Consider the following 10,934-nt stretch of genomic DNA (forward strand, 5'->3'; position numbering starts at 1 on the left):
GATTCGATGTGACGAGGAATCTTGTAAAGTTTTTGGTTTTTGGGTGTATCTAAACAAGGCCTTATATTTAGAAGAAGTTAAAAAAGAGTATGTAGTTCAAGTAGCCAAAATTCGTGTGTTTAGTGAAAGCCTGCTGGTGGATCCTATGCACAACAGAGCATAGTTTTTTTTCCCGGCACTTTAACATAAATAATGTAGCATCACCGCTTCCCCCTCTTTAGAGAAAGGGTGTATTCATATGGACGGAGTTGCAGAATAAATTGAGATTATGTTGGTTGGTTGTATAAGCGGATGCAACTTGTGAGACTAACGTGTGGGCCTATCCTCGTCCTCCTCATCTTGCAGTCTTTGGGACAGGTTCAGGAGAGACGGCCAAATTAGTCGCATGAGCAAGGCTTGATTAATGGGAGCGTATATATTTGCACTAACAAATTAATGTAGCATTAACATAACGGAACAGAATATCCAAGCACCCTTTTTCGATAGTTTATATAGATGGACAGTTGCTCGTAAGAACCAAGCGTCCAAAAGACCAAAACATACCCAAGAGAGTTGAGCCCATAAATTATTACAGGAATGCAGCATCCGCTACTGATTTTGTGGATTCTATAGGACATGAAAAGAACAGATCTAGGTAGTAATTAGCCAAACGGTAGTGTGTTCATATACAACCTTGTACAACTTTAGTTTTGCCCACTGGACACTTGCCTACGCTTATATATAAAAATAAATAAATGATATCAAAACATATGCACATATGTATACTCTATTTGCATGCCCCATAATTTAACATACGTGGCAATGATTTATACAGAGAATGTTTGTTGGTGCTTGGTGGTGTGCACATGCATGTTGTCACAGCGTGCTTGATGCCAGCAGAGAGATCCTTCCAAGAAATCAAGACGCAAATTCAGATGAAATATTTCTTCATCATAGGTGTGAATGTGTGATCCACATCACATTATTATTATGATTAATATTGCCATAATATGATGCACCCACCATATCATTCCCTTTTGGAGCTCCTAGTGTACTTTCTGACCTGTAGAATTAGAAAGGCCGATTTGGCATGTGAATTAGCTAGTAGGAGATCTTCAGAGCAGCAGGCAGCGTATGATTGCGTGGTGGTTAGTTGGGACGTTTAAGGTATCCATTCCATCCGGTTGGCATGGCAATGGCAATGCCAATGGCAGAGAGAGAGAGAGAGAGAGGACATGTCCAGCTACTTGAACCTGTCATACAGGGACAGCCCGCCGGCCGGCCCGTCCGACCTCCTATCGGCAACCACCACAGCATCTCATCTCTGTTCGTGTTGGACTCCACCTTGAGTGGTGTCCAGTTCCAAAGGGCTCCGTAGCTTTAGGATCATGAGTCATGACTATTATATTATTGTTTTGTATTTCTTAGATTTCTGGCCATTTCTCCTACAGTAATCATGTCCTTTTAGAGGTTGTAGGAGTCACCTAAACTCCTTTTTTTTTTCCTTCTTAGGCCTTATTCTTCAGTTGGCAATTTTTTTTGGATTTTAGGTACTATAGCAGTTTCGTTTGTACTGGTAATTAATATCCAATTATGAACTAATTAGGCTCAAAAAATTCGTCTCGCAAATTATAAGTAAACTGTATAATTAGTTTTTGTTTTCGTTTATATTTAATACTCCATGCATATGCCGTAAGATTAGATGTCACGGAAAATTTTGAAATTTTTTGAAACTAAATAAGGCCTTAATATAATGATATACACCTCTAGAAATGTGCATGGCATAGACTGATGTATATATCATAGAGATGACTGCATGTTTAATTATTTTGCTGGAAAGATGTTGAATTCCAGATGAAGCGAAGTGTCCTCACCGTAGCCGTAGCAGACTACTAGGCCTTGTTTAGTTCCCAAAAATTTTGGGAAATAGACACTGTAGCACTTTCGTTTGTATTTGACAAATATTGTCCAATCATAGAGTAACTAGGTTCAAAAGATTCATCTCGTCAATTCCGACCAAATTGTACAGTTAGTTTTTATTTTCGTCTATATTTAATACTCTATACATACGTCTAAAGATTCGATGTGACGGGGAATGTGAAAAATTTTGCAAAATTTTCTGGGAAGTAAACAAGGCCCTACTCGTAGCAGCAGAAGGAGAAAGGCAACAGGCAACAGGGAATGATTGACGGGACGCGTGTGGCAGGGGCGCCGGTGGCTGCTGCGTCCGACAGCATTTTGCGCTCCGCCGCCCTGCCGCCTCGCCGGGGGACACCACCCCTTGCCCGCCGGCTTTCCCTGTCGCCCGCCGGTGTCCGTCGGTCTCCCCGCGTCTGTCTGGTCCAATCCAATCCCCCCTGCTGCTCACCCTGCAGCAGAGCAGTGCAGTGCAGCCGAAGCAGCTGCCGCATGCGACCGTGGTCGTCGTCCTTCGAACGGAATGGAATGACATCCACCTCTAGCCTCGGGTCTCGGGACAGGGCTCTCCTTTGCGCATTCTTGTCTGCACTAGTACACGCAGCACGCCACTGTATTTTTTTTGGCATTTGGAGTTGTTTGGTTACATGTGTTAAAATTAAAAAAAAATAGTATTTTTGTTTTATTTGATAATAGACCAACTGTACTTAAAAATTCATCTCATAAATTATTATATAATTATATTTTTAGTTTAATAAATACTCCCTCCACTTACAAATAAATGCACATATAATTTTCTAAGAAGTTAAATATTTTTAAGTTTGACTAAATATATAAAAAAAGTATATTAATATTTATCACGTGTGATATGTATCGTTAAATTGAGTACTAAATATAAATTCATAATATACTTATCTGTGGATACAAATATTAATATTATTTAATATATTTCTAGTCAAACTTCGAAAAGTGAGACGTGTATTTGTTTATAGACGGAGGGAGTAATCTATATTAGTGCTTTACTTACTCCGTCCATAAATAAATACATATCTCATTTCTCGAGGGGTTAATTTTTTTTAAATTTGATTAAAAATATATCAAATAATATTAATATTTGTATCTATACATAAGGCCTTGTTTAGTTCACTCCGAAAACCAAAAAGTTTTCAAGATTCCCCGTCACATCGAATCTTGTGGCACATGCATGAAATATTAAATATAGACGAAAACAAAAACTAATTACACAGTTTAGCTGTAAATCACGAGACGAATCTTTTGATCCTAGTTAGTCCATAATTGGATAATATTTGTCACAAACAAATGAAAGTGCTACAGACCGAAAAGTTTTTACTTTTCGGAACTAAACAAGGCCTAAGTATATTACGAAACTATACTTAATACTCAATCTAATGAAATATATTAAATATGATAAATATTAGTATATTTATATATATTTAGTTACAGGGGCGAAGCTACATGTTACTTAGGGGGTGCAGATGCACCCTCAAAATTTGTAAAAACAGTGATTAGGTCCAAAATTTCACCATATATGCACCCCTATGGAAGATGTCTATGCATACAACTCCTCTAATTTGCTCTAGCTTCGCCACTGTTTAGTTAAACTTAAAAATAATTGACTCTTTGAAAAATAAGATGTACTTATTTGTGGATGAAGTGAGAAGTATGCATTTATCTAAACATGGATGTGATAAAAAATCCGCCCCAAATCGGGGCAGTAGTACAGCACTGTAGAAGTCTACAGGAAGAGGGCTGGCGGACCTCGGTGTCTGCGTCAGCGTGCCCCTGCAGCGCCCGAGCTCCTGCTCGCTCGTGCGCCTCGGGAGTTGTGCTCACTGGCGTAGGCACGTCACCAGCACGGTCGCTGCCGAAGGCCCCCGAGCTCGGGACGGGCCAGGGCCACAAAGCTGCGCTGACTTTATTTTATCTGCAACTTAAATTTAATGTGACAGAGAATCTTGAAAAAGTTTTTAATTTTTAGATAAACTAAACAAAGCCTTAGACTCAAAAAATTTATACCAGTATATCCTTAGGCTGCCCATTAAACAACCGAGACACAAAATAGGTCCTTAAGATATCTCTAGGCTGCCTTAGAGTTAGATCCGCTGCCTTGCCTATATAACTCCGGCTCTTCCGAAGTATACTCCATTCACAAAACACGATACAATAATATACTCCATTCACAAAACATGATACTATTAACATTTATGTCTCCAACAATATATAGATGAAACTATATTTTAGAACTAATTTAATGATACTTATATATTTTGTATCGTAGATGTTGGTACTTATATAACTTTGATCAAATTTCAATTCGTTAACTAGGAACTAGCACCTTCCAAACCAATAGCTATAAAGTCTCGAGGAGGAGCAAACAGCCAAACACTAGAACTAGCTAGCGGATCGATGGCACACGTAACTGTCTTTTTCGATTGAAAGCCATCTGACGAGTGCCTAACCTAACCAACGGAGTGTAAGTAATACTACCTGATAGCGATCATATATACTCCTATATTACAATCTCCTCTAATCACACTCCACGCCAAGGTTTCTCCGGACCAACCAAGCGCTAACCACCGGTCAATTAAGATCTTCCTAACACATGGGCACATCGGCATCACGTGCATCTATCCGTTGTCTACCCCTAATCCTAACACATGGACACTTTCGTTTGTTTGCGGCAAATATTGTCCAATCATAGACTAATTAGGGTTAAAAGATTCGTTTCATGATTTATAGGCAAACTATATAATTAGTTTTTATTTTCGTCTGTATTTAATGTTTCATCCACTGCCACAAGATTCGATGTGACGGAAAATCTTAAAAACTTTTTAGTTTTTGGGTTGAACTTAAACAATGCCATATGGACATAGGCGTGATGGTATTTGGCGTGCAGTCAGCTAGTGTGGTAAATAACTTTGGGCCTTGTTTAGTTCCCAAAAAGTTTTACAAAATTTTTTAGATTTCTCGTCAAATCGAATTTTACGGCACATGCATGAAACATTAAATATAGATAAAAATAATAACTAATTGCACAGTTTGCCTGTAATTTGTAAGACGAATCTTTTGACTCTAGTTAGTCTATGATTGGACAATATTTATTAAATACAAACAAAAATGTTATAATATGCATTTTGCAAAAAAAAAAAACTAAACAAGTCCCAGGTTTACGAGACTACAAAACTTTGAAATACTAGGTCCATCATTGGTGCCATGGTGACGACATCTCCCTAAAAAAATAGATTTACCCGCTGTGTAGCGGTAGCAAACCTCTTCCTTTACCGCTATTGAACATTGACACAGGATGGCAGAGAACAAAGATTATTGGAAGTGGACCTAGGATCTGCTGTTGCACTTAGGCTAGTGTTAATGCATGTTTCATGAGAGTGTCATACATATTAAATAGGATGTCACATAAGCAAAATTAATGATTTAGTGGGGTCATTAAATGAAGAAGTTTCATCAGATGAGAGAGAAGTTTCATCCTCATGAAACACATGTGACTCAGTTACCTAGTTTTATGGGAGCAAAGAGGGTTTTATAGGGATAAAATATTTTACACTGTTTCTAAAATACAGATGTGTTGAAAAACTGAGCTATAAAACCTGCATTGAGGATGATCTTAGCATTCGCTACTGCATGCTACCATTGTTGTGCTAGGGCAACTATTTTTATATAGGCAATAAAAATCAAGTGGCAATAAAAATGTTTATAAATATAGGCAGTATAACGAAGAATTGATGGGATGATGAAATGAATAATGTCTTCTCCATTGATATAAGGACTTGATAAATTTGCATAAATGTGTCTTCTTTGTCATTGGAAAAATATGTAACTTTAGTTTGCAAGGCAACATATGGTGACTTTCGAGTAAGGAGTTATAACCGTTTTAGTGGAAGATGCACTAACTGTTGCTGGCTGCATAAGAACTAAAGAAGATTCATCAAATACTCCACTAAACTAATCTCAGTTCAGAAAAGAATACAATTCTAATTTACACAATATCAAATTAAAGTATCTCAAGCTTAACTAATTATACATGAATAAATAACTATGATATTAAATAATTACTATTAGATTATCATGAAATATATTTTTATAACATAATTATTTGATATTAAAATATTAATACTTATATATATATATTATCAAACTTTAGATACTTTATTAATCGAGAATACAACAAAAATTGTATTTTTTTTAAGGACAGAGACAATCTGCTGCCTCAGCTGATGCCTGAGGTCGGTGATGAGTAGTAGTAGTAGTACTGTGAGTGCTACAGAACCTGCCTGTCGTGCCAGGGGAACACACTTGAACAAACAGTCACAGTGTTACACTACTTTGGATGGGACCCCCGGTGGATTTGGCTTTGTCCCTCGTCGTTGAGACAGCCAGCGACCAGCGGCCTGCTTCAATTACCGGCTCCAATGGCGGACGTGTGGCGCAGAAAACTTAGGCCTGGTTTAGTTTCAAAATATTTTGCAAAATCGACACTGTAGCTTTTTCGTTTGTATTTGACAAATATTATCCAATCATAGACTAACTAGATTCAAAAGATTCGTCTCGTCAATTTCGACCAAACTGTGCAATTAGTTTTTATTTTTATCTATATTTAATACTTCATACATGTGTCTAAAGATTCGATGTGACGGAGAATCTGAAAAATTTTACAAAATTTTTTGGGAACTAAACAAGGCCTTAACGGACGCCTTCTTCTCCGATTGTCCGATGGGCGATGGCAAATAAAGTAGTACTACTTTCTCCAAAGACCATTGTTATTGACTTTCAAACATTTCTTTTAACCATCCATCTTATTACAAGTTTTTAGTATAAATATAGTCTATTTTGGTATGACTTATTTAATCATTACAGGTACTTTAATAATAATTTATCTATTTTAGAATTTGTATAAAAAATTTAAATACTCGAGCGGTCAAACATGATTGATCAAAGTCAAAAACATCAATATTTTTCAGACAGCTGGGAGTATATATAACGATTTTAGGAATGTATATTGGTCTTGTGATTTCGGTGAACATAAACTAAAATTTTAAATATTAACAACGATTTGCTAGCTAGGTACTTTCTTCATCCTAGAACGAGAAGCGTATTGTATATCCGAACAAGTCAAACTTTACAAATTTTAACCAACAACTAGTGTTTGTTTCTTGGTGCAACTTGTTAAAGACTGACTTGTTATAAACTCTATTTCAAATTATAAGACTTTTAGCATTTTCTTATAGTTTTTGTTATATTATATTTAGATACATAGTAAACTAACGTTTCTAGAAAAGCCAAAAGTCCTATTATTTTGAATGGAGTAGTGGTCAGTTTTCTTGGCACACACAGTGTGGTTTTCTTTGGCACCTCACGTCTCTCTCTCTCTTGTACCCTTTCCTTCTTTGTACATATCTTCCTTCTTTCATTCTTTGGTGCTACTCTTAGTTATCAATCGAACTTGTCCATATATCACTCCTCATATCTTCTCTGTACCTCTTTCTTCTTTGGTGCTATACTACTACTCCATAATTGAGAGAGAGAGAGAGAGAGAGAGGTGATTATATAGGATATATAGAGTGGCAATAAGAAGCTTCATCCCGATGACCAACAATATCTCATGCATATAATAATTGTTCATGATTGTTTTTCATCGTACTCTTCAATTCTCACACTACTTGCTTTTCGAAGAATGCATGCCCTTTTTCCTGCCACGACACTTGTCACACCTCTACGGCTAGTATGATATTGTTTGTAGTTGTACTGTAACTTTCTTTCGGTAAGTGTGGCATTATTTGTACTCCTAATAATTGTTCTGCGTTTACCAAAGCACAGGTTGCGGACAGGCTCACTCACATGGTCACATGCCTGTGTGCAAGTAGGGTATATGTGGTTTGGGATTTCCTCCACCTGCGTGAGAGGTCTTTTTCTTAAAGCACAAAGCTCTAGAGCTATCTAGCCATCCGAGGGTCGAGTTTTTTAGATTATTATGTCTAGCTACACTATTTGTTACTCTTAGGAATGATGCAAATTTAGCACACTAAAGGCCCATTTGGATCCTAGGGCCGCTAGGAGGGTTATGAGAATCACAGATGAGAACATGGGTTTTAGATAGAAAGATTCTAATCAGTTTGAATCATGAGAGTATACTATACTACGGAAAGTGGGTGTATTATACAAGATAAATGTATAAAATACTCTTTAGATGATTCAGCAAGGAAAGCAAGGGCAAAGTTGCCTTTTGTCACCTTATTGGTTTGGATTGCTGAAATACATATAAAAGCCTTCCCGTCTGGATAAAATCGTAATTAGATCCAAACGACCCCTAATTCTAAATCTATATCTGATATTAAAGAGGCTAAGGTGCCATTTGAATTCCATGGGCTTCTAAATCCAGACAAGAAAGAATCCCAATAATTATATTGAATTTTGTGATTCTAAAAACTTATGAGTTCAAACCCCTCTAAAATTTAGACAGTTTGGATGACATAGTAGGATAGGGATTTCATATTGCTCACACACCGCCTAAGAATCCCATGTAATTCAAAAAGGGGCCTAAGGATTCTTCATCTCTCATCGCTCACAACTGTCTGATAGAGATTTTGTTGGGACATGCGCCCTGATCGAACAAGTTGTAGAGGTGAAGGCTCCTTGGTGTGGAGAAGGTCTGCCGATAAGAGTTTGGCCAGAGAAGGCTCCTATGAAGGCCCATCCGGAGAAGGGTCTAGTGAAGGTTTGGTCGGAGGAGGTTGATGACAAAGGCCTAGCCAAAGGAGGCTCCAATGAAGGTCTGGCCAGAGAAGGCTAGTGACGAAGGCCTGGCCAGAGAAGGCTGCGACGAGGGCCTGGCCGAACGAGGTTGCGATAAAGACCTGACCGAAGGAGGCTGCGATGAAGGCTTGGCCATAGAAGGTCCCCTTGCCCTCATGTTATTGGCATTATATAGACAAGCGGAAATTTACAAGTAACTCCTTAATGCGGCGAGTTTTACATACCACTCCAATAAGCCCAAATCCAAAAGTAATTACAATACCAATGATAATCTCTAGGGCCAGCCTCACACTTCCGTGTCCATACGAGTTAAATATTCAGACATGGTGTGCAATCCAATCCCAAAACGAATTGGGCATTGTTTACTTTCAACCAAAAATCCAAAATTTTTCAAGATTTTCCGTCAGATCGAATCTTTAGACGCATGCATGGAGTATTAAATATAAACAAAAATAAAAACTAATTGCATAGTTTGGTCGAAATTGACGAGATGAATCTTTTGAGCCTAGTTAGTCCATGGTTAGACAATAATTACCACAAGCAAACGAAAATGCTACAGTGCCGCGAAATTTTTTCCTTCAGAAACTAAACAAGGCCTTAGAACTATCATTAACAAAATCTCTAAACCTCCCATACCGTGCGTGTTGGAGCAATATTTGAAGTCATACCATGTATTTTTCATACCAATTTTTATAAATCTCAATCAATTTTAAGATAATTGTTTGAGATTATATATACCAAATCTATCAATTATTTAGCAGTATTTTTCTTTTATAATAAATCAGGAAATAATATTTTCAGTTATAACTTATCAATTAAGTGAACAAGCTCACTGTAGAGTAGGCAGTGGGAGTTTGGATATATACAACCTGCCGACACGATCATTGAGCCGGCAGAAATATAGTACACAGTGCGTAAACAAGGATGGCCCCGCACCGCACCCTTATCTGGCCTGGATCGATCGAGAGCAGCTATAGCTGGTGATAGATCGATAGTAGACGAAAGATAACCAGTCAGTCACCACTGCAGTCAAGTCACTGCATGCCCTCTCCTGCCACAGCTTAGCGTACGCACAGTGTCCATGCTCACGAGGCAGACTTGTGTGACTGCTCACTGCTGGTGCAGCTGCTGGGCATCACGCACAGCTTGCATGCAAGTGACAGCACACTTTGGCTTTGCTACTACTGCTTCTACACCGTAGACCACACAAGAATTCCTGTCATGTCATCAGGTAGGAGTATTCGTTCTCATCTGCAGAGGAGGGGACTCGGCTGTGTGTGAGCCTCTCTGAATGCGTCCGTGCCGACACACGCATATGCATGCTTTGCAACCGTCTACGTATATATAAATCTGATCTGTGTGAGTAGTAACCACGCAACTAATGAGCTCTTGTGTGTATATTATTCGGTTTAGGTTCTTGTTTCTGCTACGCACTGATTGTTGGTGAGGAAGATTTAAGAGAAGGGTGAGTGAGGCTGTAACAGCTAGCCACCAGCATGCAGCAGCAAAGCAGACCTCTCTTTAGCCTGAGTGGTGTCATCTCATGCTTGCCATTGCAACTGCACTAGCCTCAAAATGAAAGGGCTTTATATATTCTCCTTCACTTCACCAGGATATGATCTAGTAACCCTTCTTTTTCTCCACATCTATATATAACAGGATTGACCTTGCGCGTATATCCTCATTGGATGGCACCGCCAGTAGTAGAGTGTGTCACCAACAACTAGCTAGCTCAAATGGAAAATCCACAGGATTTTATTTTAAGCTAAACAAAAAAAAAATACTAGTAGTTCATATAAATGGCCAAGAGAACACCTAGATAGTCCACATGAATAAAAGAACCAGCAGATCGATCTATGTTGAGGAGAAAGAAACCAATAATCACAGTGGATAGGATCATATTCCAGAATTTCACTTCGATGGCTACACTCCATGCATGTCCAAGTGCATGCATATGGTTATTAGCAGGGTACAGAAGCTGGCTAGCACTGCTGCTACCTAACCTAAAATGTGGTCTCTCTCTTTGGTAGCTTCTATATATCTATAACCTGAAAACCATGTGAGTGAAATCTGTCCCCAGCTTTTATGATGCTTCTTCCAGCCACCTTCTTCAGAGCCTGGCTCTAGCTTCCATTTGCTTGGCTGGTTTCTTGAGATGGACACTACATTGAGGGGTCTGGCCCAGGTCCAATTAAGACCTGGCCCAGCCAATCACCAGACGCTGGACGGCAGCAACAGTGTTGTGAGAG

Source organism: Sorghum bicolor, chromosome 4 (genome assembly GCF_000003195.3).
Source record: "Sorghum bicolor cultivar BTx623 chromosome 4, Sorghum_bicolor_NCBIv3, whole genome shotgun sequence".
Taxonomy (NCBI): domain Eukaryota; kingdom Viridiplantae; phylum Streptophyta; class Magnoliopsida; order Poales; family Poaceae; genus Sorghum; species Sorghum bicolor.